Source organism: Ornithodoros turicata, chromosome 2 (assembly GCF_037126465.1).
Source record: "Ornithodoros turicata isolate Travis chromosome 2, ASM3712646v1, whole genome shotgun sequence".
NCBI classification, from domain to species: Eukaryota; Metazoa; Arthropoda; class Arachnida; order Ixodida; family Argasidae; genus Ornithodoros; species Ornithodoros turicata.
Window position 1 is genome coordinate 47,127,805 of NC_088202.1, and position 10,829 is coordinate 47,138,633.

Here is a 10,829-nt window from a genome sequence, read left to right on the forward strand (position 1 = left end):
AACAGCACATACAAAAAAAAAATGCTTCAAAGATGCTCGAAGTGACGCAGCGTCATTGGCAACGTAGCTTTCTCTGAAGCAATTATTTTTTTAATGTGCTGTTTCGAGTTGTCATGAAGAACGTTCGTGCATAAACTGAACGATGTCACGGGTGGGAATAGATGGGATGGGCGCTGTCGCGTTTTCAGTAGACACTCTTCACAAAAATGACTGTTGTGCGTGTCGCCCCAATTCAAAATACGATGTACTCGCTATGTGAAGAAAGGGCATTTTGAGATGAACACAGTGATGTAGATTACGTTGGGGTATCAGGACTAGGGTTTGTTGTGAGGTTCCCAAAACGTACCATATTTTACAAATGTGGCAAGTTTGTGATTTTTGATCTCCTCGTAGGTAAACTTTAGAATCTTCAGAACGCAGGATGCAATGCTACCCACCCCAGACAATACATGGAAAACAATTCAGCTGAATATGTCATATAGTTATGAAGATACGTGGCGTCAAACTTCGTAGGATGCGCAATGGTCAAAATGCCGACATCTGAATGATAATCCATTAAAAGATAATTATGAATTACTTTCAACTACTCTCAGCACCAATATGCCTCCTAGGGACACGGCTTATATATGTTTGTCAAACATTTATATATGTCAACATATATGTCAACAACTTATATATGTCAAACATATATATATGTTTGAAAGAAAAAAATTGAAGACGTCGACCGGACCATCCTGCCTCATTCAGTGTGAAATTATACAGATTACTTTTAAAATATCTCACAAAGGTACTATGCCCCCAGACATAATGACCTCACTGCGAACGCTGTGTCTTGGTCCCTCTCAGATTTAAAAAAAAATATTTATGGAGAGTACTTCCTGAATATGCTACAGTCGCAAACATTAGATAACATGCTTTTTCTCCAGCCCCGCAAGTAGTCCCTTCAATCTTCCGTTCATACAAGCCTTGGGAACACTGTCCTTCACAATGAGTTTTTGCATCAAAAGTAAAGTTTGCCCATACGCGAGTGGATATGACAAGTCCTTTACATAGTATATCACTAGACACAGCACAAGGGCCTTCTCTAGAGTGCACTCACAACTCAGCGTTATCTTCTCCTTGTATGAGCCGCCATAAAGCCACTTATTGCTCTGTGCAAAAATGATTGCAGGTCCAGGGGGAGTGTATGCCTCTGGAGCAATGGTCTAAAGGAAAATGATCACGCTAAGAATCAGTAAGGTAACATATATCCACAGCCATGATGGGGGAAACGCAAACATGGACAGAAACTAGACAAATGATTTGTCTAGCGGAAAATGAAACAGTAACGCAGGAATATGGATAAATGAATGACAGTGTGTCCATACCCAACAGTACAGTTAAAGTACCATGCTAAAAAGTTTATGCTAATGATTCCTCGAGTAAACACAGTTAGTGTGGCAAACGACATGAAAGCTAAACTCCTTACGTTCATCACCAGCGTGTGATGTGCATGGCGAGACCTCAGGTAACCATCAATTGCCAAAAAAGATGGCTCCTCCCCAGTTAGTTCAGCGAAGCCTCGTGCCACACCTGCCAACATACTTTCGATGTCCTCCATCTTCATTCCAAATCTTATCTCAGCCTCTAGCTTGAGCTAGAAGGGAAAAAAAAAAAAAACTAGATTACCATGTTGTACATAGACTCCCTGCAAAAACTGTGATATTGTCACAGTAAGGAAAACCAATCATGAAAGCACACATAAGGTAGAGCAATGCAAAACGTATTTGGGCCTTTCTAACAATACAGCTTGTACGCAAGTTCCCTGTTTCCTTCTCTGGGCGGGGAATTAATACACGAGTAGGATAATTTCTTTTGCTTGGTGCATTCACCTCTCCCGTTGTTTTCCTCTAGCAACCAGCCCATTATAGCAATTTGCGTTTCTATTTCAAAGAGAATATTGCAAAAACAAGTGTTGAGCACACCTCAATTAATTGTTGTTGACAGTAACGTATATCATGGTATGAGTCCTGGGATGCCACCAGGGACTGACATATGGCTATTTAAGGTAACTTACCATGTCCTCTCGCAGGAAGTATGCAGGTAGCAAGTCAGGAGGGTTCCCTCTGCGTTCTGTTAGCGTGACTTCTAGTATGTGAGGAATTTGATGTAACTCGAGAAGTAACTCAGTCTCGGTCATCGTTGAAAATTTCTGAAAATAAAGCATTGTCAAAGAATAAAAAATCTAGAACAAATTTGCATTCTTCGTAGCATTGAGGTAGCTCAACTGTGGCATCATTGACTTGTGAAACTTGATCGCTATGTAGTAATCTTTGACGTTTCACAGGGAAATGGGAGCACTCCAATAACCTTTATTTACTTCTTATTAAGCTCTCGCTTCCAACTCTGGGTCTTCTAAAATACTCTTCTCAATGCTTTCAGGGTGGCTAAAGGGATGGCAGAATTACAGCCGTGGGTCTGCACAATTTACTGTTAGCATTTATCGATCTAGCATGACTCTTTCTGCATCCTTTTTTTTCTTTTCGGGTGTGACAGCCAAAATTAGGCTTAACACTATATCAGTTCAGCGTTATGCAACAGCAACAATGGCAATAACAACCTCTCGAACATGTAATTATAAGGCTCCATTTTTTGACTGTTCGCGTATCAATGCAATTATGTACTTACTATTAGCATTGCACTTGCTTCTGAAACAGTAAGGGTACTCGGCTGTACTTCTGGCTGTTTATCAGTTACTATTACTGAACGACTCTTTCTGTAGCGCCTCTGTTTCCGAGCAGTTGTCAGTCTGTGCATGAAGACAGACTAGAAGTAGGAGAAACAAAACACCAAACGTATTACAAACTGGGCTCTACAGAAACGCTTGAAGGATGCTCCACAAACTAAAGACATGCTCCTTACCCAGATATCTTTGCTCTTTTTGTATGTCTTTGTGCCTGGAGCAGCATTCTCCCAAACCATGTATGGAAATGCTTCAGCTAACGCAGCACCCAATGCATTATATTGCCAACGCAACTTTCCAACAGATCCTGATGTTATTAAGTTATTCGTGCTGCAAATGATTAATGAATGAACACAGATTACTTCAAAGTGAGTACAAAAGATGAAATAACTGCACACGTGATTATCAAGTTCATACTCGAGGTGACGAATGATCTCATGCCTCAGTTGTATGCTCTGATGCTTATGCTGCCTGTCGGTCATTTCCCGCCCCTCAAGCAGCGGTTTGAGATACTCAGAGAACTTTGGCAGCGCTTCCGGAGACCACTTTGCAGTCTGTAAATGAAGATAACCTCCGAATTCATGAGAGAGTCAGAATAGTAACGTTACACCTTTACTTACAAAGTACACAAGAAATAATTCAGCGGTCAAGTATACTTGCACCAATCACTGGCAACACTTTGCAACAATATGCTTGATCAGTTAGACACTTCTGGGAAAACATGGCAAGCACTTCGGGATAGCACACATATCATTACCGTACTTATAACTGAGAACTGGCCATCTGTTAACAAACGAATGCTGCTGGATGATACACGTGTCATTACAAACTCCCAATACGAAAGCATTGATCTTGCTACAGTACCCTTTTGTGACAAAAAGTGAACAAGCAAAGAATATTTGCTGACGCCAAAGAACAATGCTGTCAATCTTTGCAAAAACAAAATCTACTTCACTTTGTCTGATGATGATGATATCCGAGACCTTCAGTACAATATCATCAACAGCAATAGACGATGCACATAATGCTACTTTCCCAACATCCTCTCTCTCTAAGCCTGCATCTACAAAACATGAAGTCAGCGTAAACGGATCACATGCTTTCAGTGCTGAAGCATCACCTAATAGTTGTGGTTCACCGTGCTCACCCCACAACTGAAATGACATGTTCAGCTGGTACAGCTCTGCCACAGAATAAGGAATGTTCTTAAAATTCCAAAATTTCTTGCTCTTAGGCAAAGCGTTTTTTCCTTCGAAGCGCATTGTCCACTGATGCCTTGATGGTCCGAACATTCTAATCTGCTGTACAATATGCACAAGCATATGATGCTTTGGCGCAAAAGCCTCATTCCCATAGCAAGTCACAACAAGTCTGTTATGCTCTGCGATCATTTCTTCAAGGTCACACAGCGCTTCTACTGTGATTTCAGGAGACAAAATGACTTGAGTAATCGTGCAAAGCAAGAGAAAGCATTTAACATGTGGCTCATTGGCAGAGGGAATGTACTTGTCGAGCATAAGAGGTAAATGAAGCAACAGCACAAAGGACATGTCGGCTGACAGAATGGGATGGCAGTCTGCATCTAGGGGACGTGGTGCACTAGATTTGCTTACAGCGTGATGAAAAGTAAATGTTGTGATGGCCTCATCAAATTGCTTTTTGGTCAGCAACTTTGTCTCATATATGAGAAACTTTGCGAGGAGTCGTATTTCACGGGGCACAATACCTTCAAGGAGAATGTGCATTGGATCAAATAACATGTCAGTCACTAGGCTAAATCCTGCTACATCAGATAGCACAGACCTGCCATTGATTCCAAACTCGGTAGAAAGACGACGTCTTTCTGCCTTACTCTTCGAGTTCATCAGCTTCTCTACCTGTTCTTTCATTTCCGTATCGTTCCTTGGCACACATTCAGCGTCATAGTGCACATTACAAAAATCACAAGTAGGAAGTTTACAAGCTCTACAGGCAAAACGAACATTGCGACCGAACCCTTCCTTGAACCCTCCAATACCATGGGCAGCCAAGGAATCCCCAATATAAGCAACTAGGCAGCCAAAAAACACTTCCTCTCCAGAATCTGTCTGCAAGGTTAGGCCTTCACACAAGCTGTTGACTGTCTGTACAAAATCCTGCAACAACACCGATTTTGCGGCTGTCGTCTTCAGGTCATTGGCATGCCCGACACCTATCAGAAAGATGTTACGTAGCTTTGAGCGATATTTTGGAGGAATGTTTGTGAAAGTCACATAATGCAAGCTGAGCTTTCCCCTTGAGCCTCGCTTAGCACCGATGGGATTACTTAACTCAACGTCGTCACTGTAGAGAAGAATTCCTATGGCATTATTAGTATGACGACGTAATACAGCATGTGACTTGACTCTTAGGCCATCATAATAGTCATGAAGGGTACCATCTTCAACAGACACTGGGGGTGACCTAAAGTAACCCTGGAATTCAGGATGTGTCATCAAGTGCTCCAAAAGAACTTTCAGTGGTATGATATACGCACTCTTGTTTCCAGGTAGCTTTACCAACTCCGGTTTCACATAAAGGCCGCATTGCTCATAATGCAACTTACGAGCCTGAGCTGATTTTACCAAAGAGGTGTCAATCTCCACACCCGCTTCCTGTAACATCTCCTCTATGCTGTTTACGACGCAATCGACCACCACCTTGGAGCACCTGTGGTGGCCCTCTAGTTTTCGGCATAAATGGCCCAATTTGTTCAGCGAACTACACGAATTTCGATGTGTGCTTTCCATCTCCCCAGGAAGATCACTTATACATTCCATTGGCTGGCTATCGTTATCCTGTACTGGTGTGGTCAACTGAATACAAAAATTCAAATGCTGCCTGTATCTTTGGATGGTTTCAAATGTTGCTCCGCAAGTCATACAAGAAGGGAGAAAGCTAGACCCACTGCACTGAATGACGTGGTCACGAAAACGCTGGAAAGACGTTGTAGATAATCTACAATGCTGACAAATATGAGTTCGTACATGGCTGGCTCCCTGTGTTTGTGATGGATCCCGAGCTTCTGGAGGATCGTGAGAAGGACCTGGGTTGCCTGGGTTGCTGTTTTCGCTGAGGGCCTTTGTAGAGTTAGAGACTGCAGTTGGGCTACTGTCTCGCTGGGTTTCTGTGGAACCATAGGCAGGACCTGGGTTGTTGCTATCATTCTGCTGGACTGGTTTGTACGTACTTGTCTGGTACGAGATGCCTAAATATAAACCACAATGTCAAAACGGGGGATTGTTTTATTTTTATGTTTATTTTTGTTGTGTCCCACTGTTTACATGCAGTAACTATTAGGCACACTGTCTCCTTACCATCTGGCGCAATACTGTCGGAAAACTCGCGGCTGGGTCCAGTGGAGATGTGCTGTGGGTCACCTGTGATGAATTATCCGTTTTTTAGTGCAATATTCTGCACAAAGTGCAATGCCTTCAAAATAGCGGGTGCTTTTTTATATCCACCGTACGTGCTACAGCACAAAATGCAATTGTAACGTTAAAAATAATTGAAATAACCAGTAATTTTAATAATTCAAATTATTTTTAACGTTAGAAATTCACATCATTTCAAATTCACAACGATATGAGTCGCCCCACATATTAACAACTACACATATATATGTGGCGGAATCGCGGACCTCGCTGGTCCTCGTTATTTGGGATTGTGTCATGCAGTGACAGGCAGCCAAGTGATGATAATTTCGTGCTGTGATAGAGCAAAATTTGCACGAAACGACAAATAAGCGAGCGCTAAAATAACTGAGTGGTAATCGTTTTCAATAATGGTAACAGGGCAGAGAACGAACGCGTAATTCAGGATCAGGAAGAAGCAGTCGCACTTATGATGCGCGTTTGGCAAATACATGCTAAATACATGTCGAATACATGGCAAGCAAATGCATGCAGCAACATCAACACTTTCTCAATGCGTGCGGAACGCTAACTGCTCATACGCGTTGTTCGTGTTACTAACCTATTTCAATCAGTGCTGCATGCTTTGCTGGAGCGTGGTCACAATAACAACATGCAACTCTCAGTGAATGTCCATTCTCATCCATTTCTGCAATAAATCCATCGCAATCACAGTCAGCGTCCGTGCAACGTCCCCGTGCCACACCTCGTATGTCGGTGTGCGTCAGTGACATAATGCACCTGCAAGATTACACATGCACATTACACTAGCATGACAGCAAGCTAGGTAGGAAATTAATAGTAAATACGAAAAGCTACTTACAATGTCACTTTGCACTCTCTTGTAACGGGTATCGAAACGACGAGACACCGCACCGCACCAAACAAAGCACTCTTCCCGCCTCGTCTGATACACACTGTTGCCAACCGCCACTAGCCATTCAACTCAACCACCACCTGCTGACTTAGCTCGTCCACACGGAACAGTTATCAAGTTGAATCGTTGAATCCTTCGCGTGGATCACTAAACTTCTATACAGTTTAAAATTGTTCTGAAACATATATTCTCTAATTACAACTCCAATTAAGGCTTGCGTCGACTCGTTTCCCTATTGACCTGTCACACATTTCTTTTACTGAACCATGAAAGAATCATGAGTCATTAATCAAATTAAAAATATTAATGCAGGCGTTGAGCAACTTAGTAGGTATTCGTTGCGAACATTAATACGAAGCGTTCGCGAAACGATGGACGACATCTTCCCGTCTCGCACAGTGGGACTTTCGGTTTTATGAGTAACGCCAGTAACTTCTCCCAAAGCGTAACGCCGTCCTTATAGGTAACGCCACCGTTTCTCTCGCAATGTAACTTGTAAAAGCGCAGCACACGTTCACATGTAACCTTTCAACGGACTGTAACTTTTACGTCTAGCACAAATAACTTGTAATTCATAAGTTAGGTGCGTTTAAGAGTAACGTTAGAGGGAACCAGATTAAGAGTGTACAATGAAAGCGTGTGACCTTATTAGTGTGGTCGATACGAATAAAAAGGACACTCGGGCAGGTGATGGGCGATTGGTGCGGTGGCAAGATGAAAAAGAACCTATGGAAGAGGGCTAACTTGGCAAGACGGCGACGATGTTCGAGTGAGTCGAGATTAAGATTTGATTTTAATGCGGTCACAGAGGTATCGAATTAGTAGTCGTTGGAAATGAAACGGGCAGCCCGATTCTGGATGGCCTCTATGGCGTCGCAGAGATACTTTTGGGGAGAGTCCCAAATAGGTGATGCATATTCCGGCTTGCTTCGTACAAGAGCCGTGAAGGTTAGGAGCTTAAGATGAAGGCCGCAAACCTGAGGGTGCGTCTAACAAAGCCTAGGGAGCGAGAAGCGTTAGTTATTATGTGGTTGATGTGCTCGTTCCTAGTTAGGTTGGAGGAAAGGTGGATTCCAAGATATTTGTAAGAATCTGCTCGGGTTAATGTGATATCACTTAGAGTGTAGGGGAAGGGAGGAAGACAGGAGACCCGTCTTCGAGAAAACGACAAAATGCAACACTTTGCAATGTTCAGAAGCATTTGCCACTCATTGCACCAACGCCGGATTAGTGAAAGGTCGCTTTGTAAGGTTAGTTGGTCAGAAGGAGAGAGGATTTGCCTGTACACTACACAGTCGTCAGCAAAGAGACGAATCGTGGAAGATATGCCTGAAGGAAGGTCATTTATATTGATAAGGAAAAGGAGAGGGCCGAGGACTGAACCCTGAGGGACACCAGAAAGCACAGGTACATTTGGGGATAGGTGGATGTTGCAAATAACAAATAATGTACGATTAGTCAGAAATTGAGCTATCCAATGGATGACATACGGGTCGAGGTTAAGCAGATAGAGTTTGTATAGAAGCTTAGAGTGCGGCACCATATCGAAGGCCTTGCGAAAGCCAAAGAAAGCGGCGTCAGTCTGATGATTATTGTCCGCGTGGAGAAAGATGTCGTGAACAAAACTGGCTACTTGAGTTTCACACGAAAAGAGCTTTCGAAACCCGTGCTGCAAGGGATAGAAGAAGCATTTTTCTTCAAGGTACTTAACTACGTTGGAGTCTGTGTTCGAGAATTTTATATACTATAGAAGTGAGTGAAATGGGGCGGTAGTTATTAACGATGTGGCAGCTGCCTGATTTGCAGATCCTGCAAGATTGCATCCTGCGGTAAAACAGAATCTTGGAGTGACTGAGTAAATATGCAACATAGAATCTTGCTGGAAATAGATCTCGTGTTGTATAGAACCTTCGGGTTAATAGAGTCCGGACCAGCACTTGACGACAGCTTAAGTGACTCAATGATTTTACAAATGCCATGAGTGCTGATATGAATGGGGACCACAGGTGAGGAGGCGATTACTAATAATGGAGTTTGGGTGTACCCGTTATCGGTGTTGAAAACAGATGAAAACAAGGACGCGAAAGCGTTCGCGCAGTCGTTGTCAGCGGGTGTCAGACTGATAAGGTGGGATTTTGGTGGAGATAAGATTTTCCAAAATTGTTTTGGTTTATTCGTCAAGAGAGACGGGAGGTCGGTGGTAAAGAACTTATGTTTCACTTCCTTCCCTAGTAAAAAAACAGCCTGGATCCACTGTGGAACCAGCCTGGAAAAGCCATCCCAGGCTAGGGCTAGGCTGGCCAAGGCTGTTTCCATGCTGGGTCTAGTGCTGTTTGAATTTCCATTCTGAAACCATCCAACTTCCACTCGGAAACCAGGATGGTTCCCAGCTGGAGCCGAGCTGGAAATGGGATATTCCAGCTCCTACGCGACTACGCTGGATTGTGCGAGATTGTACACTCTGAACACCGTGAAGATAATATTGGCTTATATACTGGGGAAAAAAAAGCCGAAATTAATTTCACAAATGCGTGCAAATAATTTATGCCCAAATATAATCAAATAAATAAATAAAATAATAAATTAAATACCCAAAGGTGTGCAAGGTTATGCACAGAACTCCACGTACATTAGTAGATTGCAAAAAAAAAATATTGTTGATTGGCTTCACGCTGCGAAACGTGAGCTTTCCCGGTTTGTCAAACCGAAACTTTAGCCATAATGCTCTCATTGTAAAATGCGACCAACCGTCATCGGCATTAACTCAGAATCTGCTTTGAACTGGGAAACGTCGGTTGTTGTGTTGGCGTCTAAGGCGCGGTCTGGTAATTTAGGTGTTTCCTCCGGCATTTCACCTTCGCCGACCATATAAAAGTGTGAACGTCTTTGCATTTGTGTAGCCGTGTGCTCTGTTATGCATTTTGTTCCTGAATCCGTGCACGAGCTCTATTACGACAAAGGGTAAGAGGCGGTTGATCCGCAAGTCCTAAATCTGAACCAAGAGGTGCAGTAGTGACCCGATACTTATCTATAGTTATCTGAACTGCCTTCATGATATGTCATTGTCCCGCTTGCACGGGACGGAGTTTGTCGGACAGTTAAATGAAAACGAGCGACTGAGAAGTGACCTTTGTGATTTCACACATGCCAAGCTTTGCATCAAACTGTCATATTATCGTCTCATAGTGTTGCCACTGTTGCTGCATGTACACTATTTGTAGTATGTCTATTATCATACCTGTTATGGGGTGTTAGTTATTGTTGTTAAAATAAATATTTGAATTTATTGATTCGTTATAGTGTTTTTCCAGTTTCTGCTTTGTGCATCAATTTATCTTGTATAAGTTGCTTCTACTTGAGCGGAACCTCCTGCCTTGGAACATAAGTTCCAGCAGAAGGTACAGGCTGAAGTGGAAGCACTCCTACATCGGGACCCGATAATCCGGCTGGACACACGCTGCATATCCAGCCTTGTTCCGGCCTGCGTCCACTGTGAAACCAGTTCTGGACCAGTCTTTCTCCGGCTGGATGCAGCCTGTTTCTAGCCTGGTACAAGCCCGTTTACAGGCTAGATCCAGTCAAATTCCAGGCCGGAACCAGCCTGTTTCCAGGCTAGATCCAGTCATATTCCAGGCTGGAACCAGTCCAATAATCCAGCTGGAATTGCCACTGCATTTCCAGCTGGAATTTTTACTAGGGGATCGAGCACCTGTATTCCCGTTCACAGTAGTAAAATTTAGCCCATGATACGTTGTCGCCAAGACGCTTTGCTTTCCTGAATAAGCGCTTTTTCTTGGTT

The 10,829-nt window shown here is 43.1% G+C and overlaps 1 long non-coding RNA gene across 1 annotated transcript; it reads right to left on the reverse strand.

The window, feature by feature from the left end:
* Positions 1–5,915: 5,915 nt before the first annotated feature.
* LOC135383418 (uncharacterized) lies at positions 5,916–6,793 on the reverse strand. Its single transcript, XR_010419864.1, has 3 exons — positions 6,716–6,793; positions 6,058–6,120; positions 5,916–5,948 (listed from the first exon to the last, which is right to left on the reverse strand). It is a non-coding gene; the product is annotated as an uncharacterized LOC135383418 (long non-coding RNA).
* Between the last annotated feature and the right edge of the window lie 4,036 nt (positions 6,794–10,829).